The sequence below is a fragment of the Marmota marmota genome, unplaced genomic scaffold (assembly GCF_001458135.2).
Source record: "Marmota marmota marmota unplaced genomic scaffold, marMar, whole genome shotgun sequence".
Taxonomy (NCBI): Eukaryota; Metazoa; Chordata; class Mammalia; order Rodentia; family Sciuridae; genus Marmota; species Marmota marmota.
This window is the reverse complement of record NW_026000221.1, coordinates 10382332-10402031: the sequence shown is the minus strand read 5'-3', so window position 1 is coordinate 10402031 and position 19700 is coordinate 10382332. Positions and strand designations below refer to the sequence as shown.

The 19700-nt window shown below is 35.2% G+C and overlaps 1 pseudogene across 1 annotated transcript; it reads right to left on the bottom strand.

Annotated features, from left to right (window-relative positions):
* Nucleotides 1–1338: 1338 nt before the first annotated feature.
* Nucleotides 1339–18495, bottom strand: LOC107144777 (annotated as a pseudogene). Its single transcript, XR_001503832.2, has 2 exons — nt 17355–18495; nt 1339–1351 (listed from the first exon to the last, which is right to left on the bottom strand). The product of XR_001503832.2 is annotated as an L-lactate dehydrogenase A chain-like (transcript).
* Between the last annotated feature and the right edge of the window lie 1205 nt (nt 18496–19700).

Here is a 19700-nt window from a genome sequence, read left to right as displayed (position 1 = left end):
GACTATCTTCTGGGTCTTAAACAAGTCTTAACATAAAACTACAAAGGATGGAAAGCCAACAGAGCATGTTCCCTGATACAGTGGAAATTAATTTGAAATCAATAACTGACAATTTTAAATAACTTCTGGGTCAAAAAAGTTATGATGTAAATTAATAAATATTTTGAAAGTAGTTATAATGACAATTTGTGAGATACATTTAAAGCAGTTGATAAAGGGAAATTTTGTAGCTTAAATATTTTATATTAGAAAAGGAGATAGTTTTAAAAATTATCTACTATGATTTGCATGTCCTCTCCAAAACTTTTTTTTATGTTGAAATGAATTGCCACTATAACATTATTAAGAGGTGAGAACTTTAAGAGGGATTAGGCCATGAGGGTTTCTGCCTCCTAAGTGGGATTGGTATCCTTATATAATATGGCAAGCTTGTCTCCTTGCTCTGTTGCACTTTTTCCTTCCATCATGTGATGATGCAAAAAGAAGGCCCTTACCAGATGTCAAGCTGTCAATCTTGAATTTCTAATTTTTCAGATCTGTAAGAAAATCAATTTCTAGTTTTTTTAAGATGCCCAACCTGTGGTATTCTGTTATAGCAGCACAAAACTGAGTAAAACATATTTGTGATTTGACCTTATATTAGGGTTAAGTTTGAGAAGCAGAATCAATATTGTTACGAAAAAAGAATTTCTTATAGTAAGACCTTATACAATTATGGGTGGAACTGAAAAAGCTTCCTGAGGCACTGGTAGAGGTGGGCAAGTGAGATCTTGAAGGGAAGTATCTGAGAAGTGAAGCACTATTTGCACCAAAGTGAGAATGCCAGAGGAATTTTGTGAAGGGTGTGTGTGTTATCAGTCAGGCATCTGCTAGGGGCCCAGGGCCCCTGTTGTTTAGATAGGGTAGCAGGGAGGAAAAGAGAAAAGGAGATTTAGAAGACAGAAGCTACCAGGCTTCTCTTTATTTGCCTGGCATATTAATTGACTTTCACAGAGTAATGGATGCTGATTTATTTCCACCTCTCAAATCTCAAGCACCTTCCTCTTCAGGCCAACTTAAACCCCTGGATTCTAAAATGAAATAGAATAATTATGGGAAATAGAGTTTCCATTTTAATCAAGTTTACAATGCAGTGACCACATACAATCTGCCCTTTACTTCATCTTTTAACTATATCTAATATCCAATTAAGGACAGTAAAAAAATGTGCTTTTATTTACTGTGATGTATTTATCTATGGAACAACTGAAAACATGCTAATTTCTCCCTGGAAAAGGATATACAAAGTACAAATTCATTTGATCTATCTTTGGATGAAGTTTATTTCTCTTACAACTGGATCTCACACCACCTTTTATATTTCTAACTTAAATATGGAAATGTAAGAGTATATAATTAACTATTATTAAGATAGCTTCTGTTAGAAGGAAATGGGAGAGAGGAGACTCACACACACACACACACACACACATATCAAAATAACAATCACAACTCATTATTACTGGGCAAGTAGTTTTATTTACTTTCCTCTTCTACTACCCCTTCAACATTTCCTTTGCCTTCAGCAATTAGTGATTGTGGTTCTTTGCATGGTGAGGTGATCTTAAAAATCACCTGAAGGATTGGTGACAAAAGAAGACTGGCTTCTGGGTTCTTTTAGATTTTCATTAATCTATCACAGAACATGTGAGAACTAATAGATGTACCATAAAATCTTCATCCTAGGCAAACTTCTCCTCATCCTTTTTTGTTCTTGAAAACACAGTTTTTCTCTGGTAAGAAGCATCTTATTTTCCTGTTGGTTTTCTGGCACAAAGAATCAAAATATGAATGCAGAAATCTCAGCTTCCACCTTAATGAAACCACTATTGTATTTCTTTTCTTTTATTAATATTTATTTATTTAATTTAGTTGTAGATGGATACAATACCTTTATTTTATTTATTTATTCATTTTTCTGTGGTGCTGAGGATCGAACCAAGGGCTTTGCTCGTGCTAAGCGAGCGCTCTACCATTGAACCACAACCCCCACCCCCACTATTATATTTCTTGATGGAAATATTCTTCCCTTGGAAACTGAGATATCTAAACCAGCTGATTTTAGAGGTGCAGGGACAGGAAACAAAAATTTTGCTAGATCATTAGAGTTGAAGGAGTCATTCCCGTTTCTGCTTCTTTATTTCTGGAGCCAAGAATCTTGACTATAGAAAAAAAATGGTACCATATATTAATTGCTGGCTCAGAGTATGTATCCATCTTGGAAGATATTACCCAGCCTTACATATTCCACTTTGTGCCAGAACTGAGTCTTTGAATGGTCATTCCATATTTTATTAGACCAGCTGCTTCTGGTTGTTAGAAAATGAGGCAGTATCAGTAAATTCCTATATGCAAGCACCCATACCCAGGCTTCATTTGCTATAAAAGGAGTTCCCTGCTCAGAAACAATGCTGTGTGTAACATCATGATGGTGAATAAGAATTTTTTCAAGTCCTCAAATGTAGTTTTGGCACAAGCATTGTGGGCAGAGAAGACAAATCAGTATCCATGGTAAATGTTTATTCCACTGAAAATGAAGCCCTGCTTTTTCCATGATGAAAATAGTCCCGTGTAGTCAAGCTGGTGCTAAGTGCCTGGCTGTTCCAGCCATGGAATAGCACTGGACTCTGTTATTTTCTGAATTTTGGGCACTTGGCAATGATATAGTCAGATAAGGCTTGACAAGTGGAAAGCCATGCTGTTGAGCCCACATGTAACTTTCATCCTTGTCTTCATGATCACAGTGTTCATGAACTAAGGGTAGGGGCTGGGGTTAAGGCAGGGAAAGATGACTAACACCTACAGATGGTGTTACATTGTCTATTTAATTATTAAGATCCTTTTCTACTGAAGTTGCTTTTGGTGATTATTTGCATAGATCACAAATGTCTTCACACTGAGTTTTCTATAGCTCTATAACAAACCACCTCAAACTTAGGGCTTTAAGGCAACCACCATTTACTTGCTCAGTATTTGGATACCTGGTTTGGTCTCAGGTAGAATGGCCCCCCAATGCCCATGTGGTAGATTGGTCAGTAGTGGTCAATCCCAGTAGCTACTCTCCTGGGATTGCATGTGGAGCTATAGTCATATGGAATCTCAACCAGGACTAGATGATCCAAGATAGCTTCATTTGCATGGCTTTTGCCTCAGCTAGAATGGCAGCAGCACACTCTCTTGGTCTCTTTCCAATCTAGCCTATTCAGTAGGTTGGCCAGACTACTTGACATGCTGTCTCAGTCTCAAAAGAGAGTGAGAGCAGTAGTTTACAAGAGCAGGCCCTAACAGACCAAGGACCTCCCTTCTGATCCTTTTAATGGTCCACATCACCTCCCAATAGCACCACCCAGGACTTTACAAATGCTAAGCAAGTGATCTACTACTGAGCTAAATGCCCAGCCACAAGACTGTTGTTTTTTATTATCAATTCTTATACTCTTTCAAAGTATATACACACACACACACACACACACAAAAGGTAAATGATGTAGTTTGAATCTGGAATGGCCCCGAAATGCCCATATATTTAAGGGTTGGTCAGTAGTGGCACCTTTAAGAGGTGTGGATGTTGGAAGAAAGTTAGGTAATTAGGGGGTGTTTCCTTGAAGGGATTATAGGATGCTGGTCTCTTTCTCTTTCCAGTTGCTACCAGGTGAGCAGCTTATTCCATCACTCATAGGCTTAAGCAACGGTGCCACATCCGACTTTTCTCTCTATTTTTGGGGGGGGGGGTACCAGGGATTGAACCCAAAGAAACTTAGCCACTGAGCCACATCCTCAGCCAGTTTTACTTTTTATTTTGAGACAGTGTCTCACTAAATTGCTTAGTGCCTTGCTAAGTTGCTGAGGGTTTGTACTTAGAATCTTCCTGTCTCAGGCTCCAGAGCTACTGGAATTACAGGTTGCACCACTACACCCAGCTCTTTTTTCTCAAAGTTGATTATTTCAAGTAGTTTGTTACAGTAGTGGAAAGCTAACACAGTACATACAGATATATTTGTACTAAACTATTACTTTTGTATTATGATACTACTTTTGTATTACTTTCTTGTAAAAATATGTTAAATTTTGTAAAACCAAACAATAATAAGTATTTACTATGTACTTGAATCCTAAAAATTATGAAAATAAAATATTTGACTTCATAATAAACCTTGTAAAGTATGTTCTAATATAATTTATATGTATAATTTATGTATGTATAAAATAAATTATATATATATAAATATAATAAATTATATAGATATTATATATGTCACAAATAAGGAAGCTGAGGCTTTCAAATTTTTTTTTCTAAATAAAATGGCAAATAACAGCAAACTGTGGCATAACAAACTTTGAACTTGAGTTTTTATTATTCCTCAGCTCTTCCTGTTAACTATCACTCTGCACTTCCTACATGAGAAACTGTCCTTAATATACCTCAGTATAGCATAGGGAAACTTATTTTAGTATACGTTTGAAAGAAAAAGCAAGTCCATGTTTATTGCTGCAAAGATAATTATATGAAAGAATTTCATTCTGCTGGATAGAAGTCCTTTTTTTGCACCTTAGATAAAGATACAGAAGAGACTAACCTGCCTGCATAATAAAACAAATTGGCTCCCTTTGCACATCTCATAAGATGAATTTTTCTCTAGTTCATCTCTTGGGAACCATCAAAACAAATCTTGCAAAAGAAAAATTCCTTGAGTTTTTACTCTTAAAGATTTATTAACAACTCTAAAAGAACAGTAGAACTCAGATTTATATAGAATGGTTGGAGAATGTATTGTTCTTTCTAATTGTGTTTTATAATTATTTGTGAGTTAAGATAAAATATATCTACTTTCCAATAATTTATATTTAACATTAAAATGACATTGAATACGATTAATATCTTTGCAACTCAAATTGCATTTCAGAAAGACAAGCACACTGTTTTAGGGTCATCAGAATAGTTATGTTTACAATTCATCTATGTATTTGGGGTTTTAGATAGGAAAAATTGATGATGCAAAGATATTTTTACATAGATGCTGTCCCTAAAATAAATTCTATTCTTAAAAGAAAAAAGCCAACTTGTACAACTGATCACACAATTAATATTCTTTATATATTTATTAGTCTAGTAGAAATAAATGGATGTTAATCCTAGGCACATGATCTGTTACTTTCCTTTAACTTTTAATCAGAGTAGTAGGCATCAGTAATCTAGTAAATATTTTAATCCTATTCAGGTCTTTATAAGGTAGAATATGTACTTGTTTTATTACAATTCTCATCTCACTCTTTGTGATCTAGTCATTAATTCCTTAATTTATCACTTTAGAAATCATGTCACAAGCACTTCCTTTTTGAGTGGGGAACAGAATTTGATATTTTCTTTTAAGCACAGGATGTTGCTCTCAACATCTGGTGAATCTCTGCCAGAAGTGAATAAAAGCTTCATTGGATGTTTTTTATAAAGAAAATTAATTTTCCTTTCTTAACCTACTTCACTTTATTATCATCAGAGTATAATTCAGAAAAAGAAGCATAATATATGTTGACAGGGCCTTACTGCAGAGAGGTTGTTCCAGTTCACTTGCTGATTTCTGCAGGAAAATGTCATGCCTTGTGCATAATTCAGGTAAGATAGTAGCAAGGGACTGGATTGACCAATGATTCCAGTGAGGAAGTCATGTTGGAACCAAAATATTCTATGTAAAATGTATGATATTCTTAATGCTCATATTTAATATTTAATAAATCCAGTCCTGAGGGTTAGTCTTTGAAACACAAGTTCAGCTACCTGACTGGCATTTCTGTTTGCCATAATTAGAGCTGTCAAAACAATCTTTTAAAAAATAGAACCAGAAGGAGGTTGAGTGCTTGTTGTCTGGCATTGTAGCAGCATTACTTGATGTGAATATAGAGTTTCCCCAAAAGGTAAAGCTTAAAAAAAATGCTTTCTGGTTATAAGTACAGCAGTATACGTAAACACACGTGCACCCCAGCGCACATGCAACAAAGGAAGTGACATGTTTCAAGGCTAATGTTGAGATCTCTTTTCTTCAATTATTTAGGTATTTATGAATAAGCAGGCATAACCAAAAATCTATGAAGAAATATTGAAAAACATTTCTGAAATTATATTATAGCATAAATATAGGTCTCCCATATATTCTTGTAATATGGAAAAGAAAATTGAGTGATATGTGAAAAAAATCCTAAAATAATTATTCATTAATGGACATTATGCATCTGATAGAACTGTTTTAACTTTTTATCTTAGAGCTTCATAAAGTATGCAATGGAAGTAAGGTCAAAGATGGCTCATAGATCTCTAATCTCTTTTTTTCTATAAAGTATGTACTTAAGTGATCTAATTTGAAATCTGAGTTTTCTATTTTCACAAATAAAAATTCTTATTATGCATTGCTGTGATCTCACCAATCAGCCATGCACAATTACAGTGTTTTATAAGCCATAGGTTTTACATCAGAAGAATTTCTCCTATTTCAACTTTTATTTATTATAAAATTTATTTATTTATATTTTATTTTTATTTTATTATAGTTTATTCCTATATTAGAAAAAATAATTCTCAAAATTCTCTTCTCAATTCTTAGAGTGACAGTCTGATTTTGTTATGAGCCAGGCTTCTGATTATCAGCTTTTAAGATTTCAATAGAAATTCTGCAACCAATTCCAAGACAGCATTTCAAACACAATGTCAATGGTGGACCTTCCCGCTCCTTTGAAGAAGGAAATGAATGACAAAATCTATACTATAATACCAAAAATTGTGCTCTCAAACTGTCTGACTCACTCAAAAAACAGCAAGAGCAAAAAGAAATATTGGTCCCTGCAATATACTGAATTTTAGACTGTGTATGTTGCCTTTTGAGGAAAAAGGCCAAATTTATTACTTAAGGGCTTTACACTTAAAATCTCACTGTTTGCTCTGGATTACTCCCCCTTGACTTTATATTATAACTGTCTCCTGCTGAGTGCTGAAGATGGACCAGCTAATGGTTTGTCATTGCCTTAGAGAGCAAGTTGTCAACCCAGCCCAGGAGAACTATTTAAGAAAGAAACTCTCAGGACCAGCAGTAGAAGAGCCCTCCCTGAAGGCCAATTGACAGTCACATTCTCAGTTATGCTACACAAAGGAAATGCAATACAGCCTTAGAAGGTGACTGGTGTGATCCTCCTGGTGCAGAGAGGTTGCTCTGGATTGTGACATGCTGCTGTGGATCCTAACATTCTTTGGTCTGTATCTAGATGTGGGAATTTCCTCCAGAGATATCTGGAGCTCTTGTGAATGTTCACTGGTCTATAGGACCCTCACAAACAGGAGGTAGCAGGAGAGAAGAGAGGCATAGAGGTAGTTCATAAGAGGAAGGGTTCTAGCCATGTAAAATGCTTTATCTATTGCCAACAGTCTCAAGAATATCCAGTCTCTACCTGAATCAGATTCCTTTATGAAATATTCATGGTAGAAATTTTATCATAAAATTATTAAAGTGTTTTTTTTAAGCAAATACACTTGCTTTTACATCCCAAGCAGCAGTGTAATCAGATCAGGGGTTTATACTTTCAGAAACTTTATCCAGAACCCACATTACATTTCTTCCATATTATTATTTTTAAAAAATCTTCATGTTCCTTTATTGGAGCAAGTTTTCTGACAGGTATACAGTGATGTATTTACTAAACAGAGACCTGTGCACAAATTACTTATTATCCATCTAGACAGGTTTTAATTAGGCTTTGCCTCTTGATGGAATAGTTCCATATATAAAGTTTTACACAACAAAAAGCTTTGAATTTGACCAGGCCATCCACTAATTCACCTCTGAAAAAGTAGCATTTAATTTCAGCTATATTTTACAGCATTAAAAAGCTTATGCATTAGGTAGCTTTTCAAAGTGCTGCCCTCTGCACAGCAGCGTTGAGCAGACAGAGCAGGACATCATCCTACCAAGATCCACACGTTGGTGCTGGAGAATTGTATGCCAGATACCTGGGACTTAAAGAGACAAAAATGTCTTCCTGACCACCAATCCGGACTTCTTACTCTGAGAGCCCATTTTCTTGGCCACACTTTATAGAGCCAATGAAGATATGCCAGCAACCTGTCCCATGTCATTAGAGCATCAGGTCTGTTTGATGGTGGCAGCAAGCACTACTATATCCAGGTAAATGAAAGCCCACTTTAAAAACTGCCAATTTGAGACAAAAAATCAAGGGTATCACTCAGAACTCACTTTTGAGTTCTAGTATCCCAAATGACATTTATGTTTTCAGAAACCAATAGCAAATTGTATCCATGTTTCCCAGCTATGGAGAAATTAAGACATTGATTCAAATATCTTCACTCAATCCACGTTGCCCTGAGGTCATCATGCAAAGTGCATATCCAAATATATACTATATATCCTATATAAAGTTAGGGTGACAAAGTTTGACAATGGTGTTATTATATAAGTCAAACTTGGAATGTCATATTAAAAATATATTTATTCTGAGAGAAAAGCATCAAGTCCTTTGTGTACACGTTTAGTTTTATTGTAACAAAGCAACTTGTACAGTTTTATCATTTAAAACTGAGCATCATTTTTTCTTTCCAGTAAAAACAAAAAAAGAAAATTTAAAAATAAATAAACAAGATTACAATAGAGAATGTCAATTTCAAATAAGATCCTACTGATTCCCCTGTCGAGTCGCAGAGCTCATATAATCATTAGGAGAGAATTTTATTTTAAAAGTGTCATCTTAAACTGCAAGGATGTCCATTAAACATCACAATTAAACATGCTGAAGGAGAAGCCATGTTGTCAAAATGCCCACTTAACCCACCCAAACATCTCAAACCCATCCTTTGGTGACCTTCTATAACCCCATTTTTTAAAACTTTTTTTTTCTTTTTTTAAACAAGAAAAAAGTAGGCAGATACATGTTGGTTAATGCTAACTATCCGTATTCACATAGAGACACAGTGTAATCTCTGAGCCCAATATACAGAGAAAGGAGAAAAAAATCTAGAATTCTGTGCACTCCTACACAGGGGCCCAGCACCCTCCACTCCCAGCAGAGTGAGGAAGCAGAAGGGTTTCCTTTTTTCCCACAGAGCATGGTGGTGCTGATTCCATACAGATTTTTGTTTTGAGACAGGAAGAAATAAAAATGAATTTAGAATATTAGGGTGTAGAGATTCTTTTCCCTTTGTACTTTGCTCAAGGTATTTGAGCACCTGGTTTGAGAAAAGAGATCTCAAGAACAGAGCAACTAAGCACAAGGCAGGGAGAGGGATGGAATGCAACTTGCTCCCAGGGATTGAATTAAAAATCAAAAAAGAAAAAAAAGATTGCAATCCATTAGTGTTCAATTAATCATCTTCTCCTTCATCCTCCTCTCCTTTCTTCCCTTCATAATCATCTTCATCTTCTTCACCTTCATCCTCCTCTTCATCAATATCTTCCAATCCTTCTTCTTCTTCATTATCATTTTCTTCTTCTTCTATTTTCACTTCTCCATCATCCATAACAGAAACCAAGTAGTACTGCAATAGATTTGGCCAAATATCATCTTTGATGACCTCTCCTAACTCATCTGCACCTGCAGCAGAATGGTCAGTAAGCCAGGTAAAGAAGCTCTCTGGTTCTTCATGCTCCCTCTTCCTGCTGGCATGACAAGGAGCTGGGATCCCAGCCTTAGGGTTACAGCTGTATGATATGGTAGAACCTAGTCCTCCAGCTCTGTTTTTATCACCTTAACCTTCTATACAGATGTTTGCTAGTTTGCTAAGTCATCTGTCTGCAGAAGGCCTGACACTTTCTATAGAGGCTCTCTGCATTCTCAGCCCACTTCACTTTTAGCTCTCACATACTAAGGTAGTCATTGATAGAAGAGAGTTAGCATTACCCTAGTTCACGTCTAACATGATCCCATGTTTCTCTGACCAAAGTACCCAATGTTTAGCCCTAGGAAAGGTAGGAATGAAGCATAATTTTGTGGTACTTCTTTTCTCAGTTTTGTCACATACTCATCCAAGGAGTTGCTCCATCTGATACCTTCCCCCCAAAACAAACAAACAAACAAAAACCAAAAACCAGGATTACCAAAGAGTTGCCCTATGATGATAGAGTATGAGGGACTATGATAATTTCTCTAGAGTATATATGACAGACTAGGAGCTCATAGACTTGATTTTTTTTCATGACTTGCACCTAGTTTAATTTTTTAAAAATAGCTACTAGAATTTCACATTGGGGAATCTTACTTAAAAATCAAGATTTCTACCTTATTTAAAAATAATTAAAAGATTTAGTCTCTCTCACAACACTCAGATGGAAATCAGTGTTGCCATCCCCATTTAGACAACATTCTTATTCCCACTTCTCCCCAGCCTACCACATCATTTACACTACCTGTCTTCTGTTGTCATTTGAACCTGCAGCTTTTATTTTAGTGTTGCATTGTGTACTTACATTAAACCTCCTTTTAGTCAAAGAAGATGCTAAGAAAGGCATTTCCATGCTTCCAACAGTGTACTTTGGGTCGTTTATTATAGTTGGGGCTGCTAACATTGCTCTCACTGTATCTATCTGATCTTATGGTTCAAAAAATCAACTTAAAATGTTGCATTTGTTCTGTTTAAGATTATTTCAGGTTTTGCTATGCATGTGGAAGTTTTCCAGATGTGTTAGTGTAAGTCCTTTGGTGGAAAATGATCATATTTTAATATGCACTGAGCTGTATGGCTTGGTCTTTGTTCCTTGTGGTAGAGACAAGGACAATCCATGAGGGCATATCCTATGGCTTCTGTCTGCACTTGAAACATTTTATCCATTTTTAATTTTAACAGCAGTCCTTGAGGACAAATTATATAGGAATGATGAACAAATTGCCTTGAAGGGATGTGTAGCAATCAGCTTTAGAATGGACAGACTCTTTAAAAGTTCATTAGGTGCGTCATAAGGAACAACAGAGAGAAGCAGCAGGTTAGTGAAAAATCTAGTTTCAAAGGCTATTCACCTTCCATTTTTCTTTTAATCTCTCTAGCATGTTTATAGCTAGAAGGGAGCAGGGGATATTGAAGATTTATACCAGAGAGTAAAGCAAGCATTCTGATTTTAGAAAATGAATGTTAAATTATTGAGGTCAACTAGTTTTTCTGGAGAGTGTCAAGAGTGGGGTGAATGTGGAGAAGAAAATGGGAGGAGAGAGGTTAGTGTGTGTGTGTGTGTGTGTGTGTGTGTGTGTGGTGTAATTTTAGGGAAGAATTCAGACCAATTTGGAAATAACAGAGGTACCTGTGAGATTAAACAGAGTATAGAGTTAAAATGCCAAAACTTTCTTCTCTTGTGTACATTTTTACACATCTGCTTTCTTGGCTGCTGCTAATATTTGCATTTTTTTAATGCCTAAGGAATTTCAATGTTGAATAATTGATCGAATTAGTAACAATGAAAGGATTGGACAAATCACAGTTTCATTTACTTTTTGAAAACTATTTGTCTGAATGTGAAGTGGCAACTAAGATGTAAATGGGACAGAGCTGCTAATAGATTGTAGACAATTCATTTTCAAGGCCATGTGATTATTAGTGTTCACTAAGTCTGGAGACCCTGCACAGAAGTATGTTTCCTTTTTATTTTCAATTTCTAACAGACCATTAAATTGTACTGCATTTTGGAATCATTAATTGCCTTTCATGATAAAATCAAAGATATACAACTTGAACACTTAATATGTGAGTTTTATTTTTGAATTGTCTCAAATGACTATATTATTGCAAAGCCCCCTCATTTATAACTTGAAAATATAAGAAGATATACTGATTGGTTTATTTGTCTAGTAATTATTAGATTATTTATTTTATAAAATCTAAAATAATGACAACAAATTGATGACAAAAATATGCATTAGCCTGGTGTATGTATTTTTATTCTAAATATTAAAGGAGAAAACCTTAATTACAAGCTAATATTTAATTGAAATAGTTTCTATCTAAATGTGAGTGCTTGAAAAGGAAAATTCAAGACAGGTAAAACCTCAGAGATGTCAGACTATCTTTAATGGAAGCCTGAAACCTAAGAAAAATATCATCCTGATTTTCTGGTCAAGGGACTAGTCTGAAACCCTAATAACTGACATCAAAATGATCATATTTATGATCCCAAATTCAAGTTAGGGATCCATTACTCTAAACCAGATTTAGTTATATACTGTTATTAATCCTTATATCCTGTATTATTATTCATAAATATCATCAAATAAGTGACAAGAAGAATGAGTGATTTATTGGGATACAAAAATCTTGTCTAGTATGACGGACAATAGTTAGCAATTCAGACAAATTTAAACTTTTTGGTGTATCAGTGGATGTCCCGAATTCAGAATTACTTTTACAACTTCAAAATGTATATGGATAAGTTAAGAAGGTAATTTTAAGTCCTGCAGAAAGCCTGATTCTTGACGGGAATCCTAATCTAAAATAAAACTATTTGGAGGAGAGCATGCTGTGCTTCACCTTTCCTATCAGTATCTTTATGTGAGTGAAATTAGATTAAAATAATCATCAAAGAAAGTTCTAAAAGAATGGGGTAAGACTAGAGGATGAAAGGAAGTCACAAATCATTCTCCCTGATAGAATACGTGGGGAAGAGAGGAAGGACCAATTTTACAGTTAGTTTCATTGGTATTAAGAGTTAGATGGTTAATTTATGGTGAGTCACAGATCTCTTTTAGTTTTGGTTTCTAGAGCCTCCTTCTCTCCATGTGCTCTGTGAGTCTGTGCTTACTTAGTGGTTGTGTTAGGCAGCTTTCATTGCTGTGACCAAAATAACTGACAAGAACAACAGAGAAGGAAAGTTTATGTTGGCTTACAGTTTCAGAGGTCCAGTGATGGTTGAGTGATTCCATTACTCTGGGCCCAAGGTGAGGCAGAGCATCGTGGAAGAAGGGTGAGGTGAAGGAAAGCTACTTGTTAGAGTCTGTAAACAAGTCAGGATGGCGCCTGGCATTTTGCCAGAGAAATGTTAGAGTCTGTAAACAAGTCTGGATGGCGCCTGGCAAAATGCCAGAGGGAGTGGTTTGTGAAGTAACACCAGCGAGCCATTAAGTGTGGAGATTCTTTATTGGTTGACTGATGTATCTTAGATAAGCTGTGTGGAATGTATAAATACTGCTCCTGTCCTGCAATAAACGGCTTCCACTCCTGCTGTATCAACATACACAAGTTATTCGTCACCCCCCGGTTATTTTGCCCAGCCAGCCGGGCTGTGGCAGCTACTCAACTCATGGCAGTCAGGAAGCAGAAACAGAGCACCAGGGAAATAAAATCCCAAGGACAGATGGCAGTGACCTACTTCCTCCAGCCAAACCTTGCCTGTTTGCAGTTACCACCCAGTTAGTAGTTCTTTCAAATTATTAGTCCACCAAATGGTTTAATCCACTGATTTGGTCACATTTCTCACAATGTAATCATTGCATCACCTGCATTAACACAGGAATTTTAGGGGGACAACCTCATACCCAAACCATAACTGGCCGCGGAGTACCCGAAATCTGGAGTCAGTAAACTATTGCCTGATAGCAAATAAGGCCCACCCCTGTTTTCACAAGACCCTGGAATTAAGAATGGTTTTTACTGTTGCTTGTAGGAAGATTCCTTAGAAAACTTGGAATGGAACTACCATTTGACCCAGCTCTCCGACTCCCCAGTTTATATCTAAAGGACTTAAAGTCAGCATACTACAGTGAGGTAACCACATCAATGTTTATAGCAGTTCATTTCACAATAGTTAAACTGTGGAACTAACCTAAATGACCTTCAATGTATGAATGGAAAAGAAACTGTGGTATATATACACAGTGGTATATATTACTCAGCCTTAAAGAAGAGTGAAATTATGGCATTTGCAGGTAAATGGATGGAGTTGAAGAATATCATGCTAAGCGAAATAAGCCAATCCAATCCCAAAAAATTTAAGGCCAAATGTTTTCTCTGATATGTAGCTGTTGATCCATAATGGGAGGCGGAGGCAAGGGAAAAATGGAGGAACTTTGGATTGGACAGAGGAAAGTGAGAAGGATGGTAGAATGAGATGGATATTATTACCTTATGTACATGTATAATTGCACATATGGTGTGACTCTGCATCCTTTACAACCAGAGAAATGAAAAGCTGTGTTCCATTTGTGTACAATGAGTCAAAATACATTCTGCTGTTATGTATAACTAATTAAAACAAATTATAAAAAAAAGAATTTTTTTTTCAATTTTAAATGGTAGAAAGAAATCAAAAGAATAATAATATTTAGTAAAAATTACATGAAAGTCAAATTTCTATGTCAATTACTACATCTTTATTGGAACATAGCTACATTCATTTCTTTACATATTATTTATAACTATTTTTATACCATAACAGTGCAATACAGACTTTATTGCTGGTAGAGCCTAAAATACCAACTATTTAGCCCCTTATAGAAAAAGATTACCAACCCTTGACTGTAATAAATGGAATTTAAGAAGAGCACCTTTATGGTTTTTTTTTTCTTAAGATCTAGTCATCAATGACATAAAATCATCTGTGGCAATAGTAAAAATGCAGATTCCTAGGTCCTAGTATAGTTTTTACTGAAGAGAAATGCACTGAGCTATGCAGAACATGGAATCTGTGTTTTTTATATATGGTCCAGGTGATTTTTCTGAACACTGTGGTGCGAGAATCTTTCTGTGCAGGAAAAGGATATAGGGCTCCTGAACCCTTAGGAATGACTTAGGCAGATACTTGGCTCTATATGAAATGTCTTTTATGAATTATTTGAGATAACTAGAGTGGTCTCTGCATATTACTTACCTGCAAAATTTCTATAAAGGATTGATTAAAATAACATTGTATCATATTATATAAAATTATGGTCTCCAAAGTAGAGAATACACACAACTTGATTCACAATCCACTAAGTTCTAGGAAGAAAATAGTAGACTTATTAAATTTTCCCTATAACTTAACTTTGTGTGTGTGTGTGTGTGAATGATATATGTACATGTGTATGTGTATATAGACATATATTTGTATATATACCGAGTATAAAAATGAAAAAAATGTTTACAATGTTTTTATTATAAAAATGTTTATAATAAAAAGTGTTTTCTAGTTAACGCATTGCTGCTCTTCCCCCCAAAGGCTGTTTCATTTGCAGTTTATCTCTACCTTTCTAAATAATACCCCAATACTACTATTTCTAGATGTTTCTGGTTTAAATATGATCTGTTATTTTAAAAGATTAAGGATCTTGTTCTGTATTTTGCATATTCATACTCTTGCCTTACTGCCAATGTCTTGGTATAATCATAAATATTTTTTTAAAAATAGTGTTTCTATAATTGTGACAATCATATTACTATCTAGATCTGCTAACTTGATTTGATATATAGCTATCATTCTTTGTTTTCCTTTCCCATCATTCTTGGAATTTCCTTTGCCTCCTTTCTTTGTTTATTTCCCAGTTTGCTCTACCTCATACTTTCTTTTTTCTTGATTTAATCTCTCATTTTGCTAGAGATGGCTTCCTGATAAAATGCATGTCTAAGGGAAGTTTTTTGAGAACTTGTTTATCTGAAAAGGCCTGGATTGTTAGTTCTGATGAGGATTGTACTTTAGAAATCTTTTTCTTCCTAAGATATTTCATCCTTTAACTTTATTTAATTTTTAATTGACTAATGATAATCCTATATGTTTATGTGGTACAATGTGATGTTTCAATATATGTACATGTTGTGGAATGATTAAATAAATCTAATTAACATATTCATCATATTTATCACCTTATTAATCCTTATGGTAGAAACATTTAAATCTATTCTTTGAGCAACTTTAAAATTACATTATTGCTTTAAATAAACTCCATTGTTTATATTTAAGGATATAACATGTTATAAAATGGATACTTTAGTGAAACAAATTGGCATATCCATTATTTGCCCTAATTCCTCCATCCCCATCATGGCAAAAGCAGCTCTAAATGTATTCATTTAACAAAATCTTAGATATAATGTATGAACTATGGTACTCATATTATATATTAGATCTTTAGATTTGTTCATTTTATATATTGCTACTTTGTATCCTCTGATCTAGCCTCTTTATTTTCTCCACCTATCCACCTACCACTGGTAACCACTCTTTTATTCTCTATCTCTGTACTCTGTATGGGGATTCCACATATGTGTGATATGCAATACTTTTTGTCTTTGATTTCTCTTATTTAATATAGTGTCCTCTAGACTCGAGCATTATTTAATTACTTAATTTAATAGTAATAAGCAGAATCTCCTGTTTTACAAATATTCCACTGTATATATTTACCAAAGTTTCTTATCCATTCATTTGTTGACAGATTTATTTCTGTCAATTGGTTATTATGAATAATTCTGGAATGAATGTGGGAGCCTGCAGATATCTTTATAAGGTAGTGATTTAATTTCTTTTGAGTGTAAGAGGGATGCTAGATCATATAGTTGTTTTATTTTTATTTTTAAAGGAACTTCCATATTACTTTTCATAATGGTTGCACTAATCTATATTCTTACCCAAAGTGTTAAAAGTGTTCACATCCTTGACAACACTTGATATTTCTTGTCTTTTTCAAAATAGCCACCCTAATGGGTGTGAGGAGATATCTCATAGTGGGTTTGATTAGCATTTCTCTGATTAGTGATGATGTTGAGTACCTCTCCAAAGACCTGTTAGCCATTTTTAAGTCATTTTTGAAGAAGTGTCTACCCAGATCATTTCTTCACTTTTGAATCGAATGTTGTGTTTTCTTCTTATTAAGTTATATGAGCTCTTTTTTTCACTGTTCAAGGTTTATTTGATATTTCAGTTGGTGTGACACTTGGATAGCTGGTTGCAATATTCATTTGTAGATCTTTCTTTTACATTATATGGAAATGTACACTACAAGATACATATAATACACAAAATAAAATCCTTTAGAACAGTTTGACATGCGATATTGGATTTAACATTGGATCCCAGGATGTGACTGAATGAAAAAAAAGTTGGACTAGGCATGTCTGATAAAGGTATATCACACAACATACACAATGTTGTGTAACATTGGCAGTGGTACCTCAGAGATGGTGGAACTATTTTACACTAACTATTTTAGGACTACACAAGTTAAGTACTACCCAGCATCAGGATATCTGTAAGGTTTTATGCGCCATTCCTATTTCTAACTTTAGAAAATTGATGTTTTTCCCAGGCCATCTAAAGGACAACATGCATGAGCTTGGAGTTTGCAGTCACAATATAGTCTTTGCCAGAGACAAACTAAAATCCTGTTGTATCCTAGACAGTGAAGTGGTATGACATTAGAAGCCTTTAAAACTGAAGCTTTTTTTGGATTCCCCAAAGTGTATCTGCACTCTTCTTCAAATGTGCCTCTTCCTCAGGAGGCAGATTCACCTTCACAACATCTGAGATTCCATTTTGTCCCAAGATGCAAGGCACACTTAGAAAAACATCATCCTTTATTCCATAGAGACCCTAAATCATAGTGGAAATTGGATGCACCTGTCTAAAATTCTTTATTATACTTTCTGCCCAACCTGCCACAGACAGTCCAATGGTCCAGGAAGTATAGCCTTGTAGTTTGATCACCTCATGAGCGCTGTCAACCACCTGCTTATGAACCTCTTTCCAATGTTCCTTATCTGCATCAGTGCCCAAATCTGGGTGCAGATTCTTCAAGGAGACACCAGCAACATTCACTCCACTCCACATAGGTACACTAAGGTCTCCATGCTCCCCAAGGACCCACCCATGACAGCTTAATGGGTGAACTCTCAGCCTTTCCCCCATCAGGTAACGGATCCGTGCTGAATCCAGATTGCAACCACTTCCAATAAAATGGTTTTTTGGGAAAGCCACTTATCTTCCAAGCCACATAGGTCAAGATATCCACTGGATTGGAAACAATAAGCAACTTGCAATGTGGGCTGTATTTTACAACACTGGGAATGATGAACTTGAAGATGTTCACATTATGCTGGACCAAATTAAGACAGCTTTCTCCCTCTTGCTGATGTGCCCCAGCTGTGATAATAACGAGCTTGGAGTTTGCAGTCACATTATAGTTTTTGCAGAGACAATTTTTGGTGTTCTAAGAAAAAGGCTGCCATGCTGGAGATCCATCATCTCTCCCTTCAATTTATCTTCCATGAAAATAAGAGCAAGTTCATCTGCCAAGTCCTTCATTAAGATACTGATAGCACAGGCCATGCCAACAGCACCAACCCCAACAACTGTAATCTTATTCTGGGGGACCTATTCTTCCTTAAGAAGATTCTCAATTAGCTGATCCTTGAGGCTTGCCATCTTGGACTTGGAACCAAAAGGAATCGGGAGTGCATGTTGAGAAGGCGTTGGGGGCGCGCAGCAATAGAATCCGCACTTAGCAGCAGTCTCCGGCACCCTATATGAGCTCTTTATAAATTTTGGATAAATTATGAGACATATGGTGTGCAAACATTTTTTTTCTATAAACATAGGCTGCCTTTTCATTTTTAAAAAATTGTTTTCCTTGACTGCACAGAAACTTTTGAGTTGGAAATAATTCCATTTATTAATTTGGGTTTCATAGACTGAGATTTGATGTTATATATAAAAGTCATTGATAAGACCTATGAAAAGGAGATAGTCCCCTATGCTTTCTTGTAGGAGCATTATGGCTCCCATTCTTATGTTTAAGCCATCCAGTTTGAGTTGCTTTTGTATACAATCTTCATTTTCCTATATATGAAAATCCAGTTTTTCCAACATTTATTGAAGAGACTCTCCTTCCTCTATTATGTCTTCTGGGTGCCCTTGTTAAGATTATTTATGTATTTCTGTTCTGTTCCACTGTTCTGTTCTGTTCACTGCTTTGATGGTAGTACTATACCATTTTGATTATCCTAGCTTTGTAATATATTTTAAATTGGTGATGTTGCCAATTTTGTTTTTCTGTCTCAGAATTGCTTTTTATATTTGAAGTCTTCTGTGGCTCCATACAAATTTAAAGATTGTTTTTTTCCCTCCCATTTTTTGTAAATAATGAGGGATTTGAAAGGGATTGTATTTAACCTGTATATTGCATTGGGTGACATGAACATTTAAAAAAATACTAATTCTTCTGATCATTAACATGAAATATTTCCCCATTATTTGTGTTGTCTCCAATTTCTTTCATCAGTTTGTTTTCATAGCTTTTGGTGTGCCAATTTTCCACCTCCTTGATTAATTTTATTTCTAGGAATTTCAGTTATTTTTTGATGCTATAATAAAAGAAACTGTTTACTTAATTTCTTTTTGGCAAGGTTATTATTTATATACAAAAATGCCACAGATTTTGTATTTTGATTTTATAAACTGAAACTTAATTCCCTTTTTTGAACTTTTTGAAATTTTCTACATATCGGATTATGTCATCTGCAAATACAGATTATTTTACTTCTTCCTTTCCAATATAATATCTTTAACTTCTTTTTCTTATCTGTCCCTCCTCCTCCTCCTCCTCCTCCTCCTCCTCCTCCTCTTCTTCTTCTTCTTCTTCTTCATACAAGGGATTGAATCCAAGGGCACTTAACCACTGAGTCACATCCCCAGCCCCCCCCCCTTTTTTTTTTTTTGAGA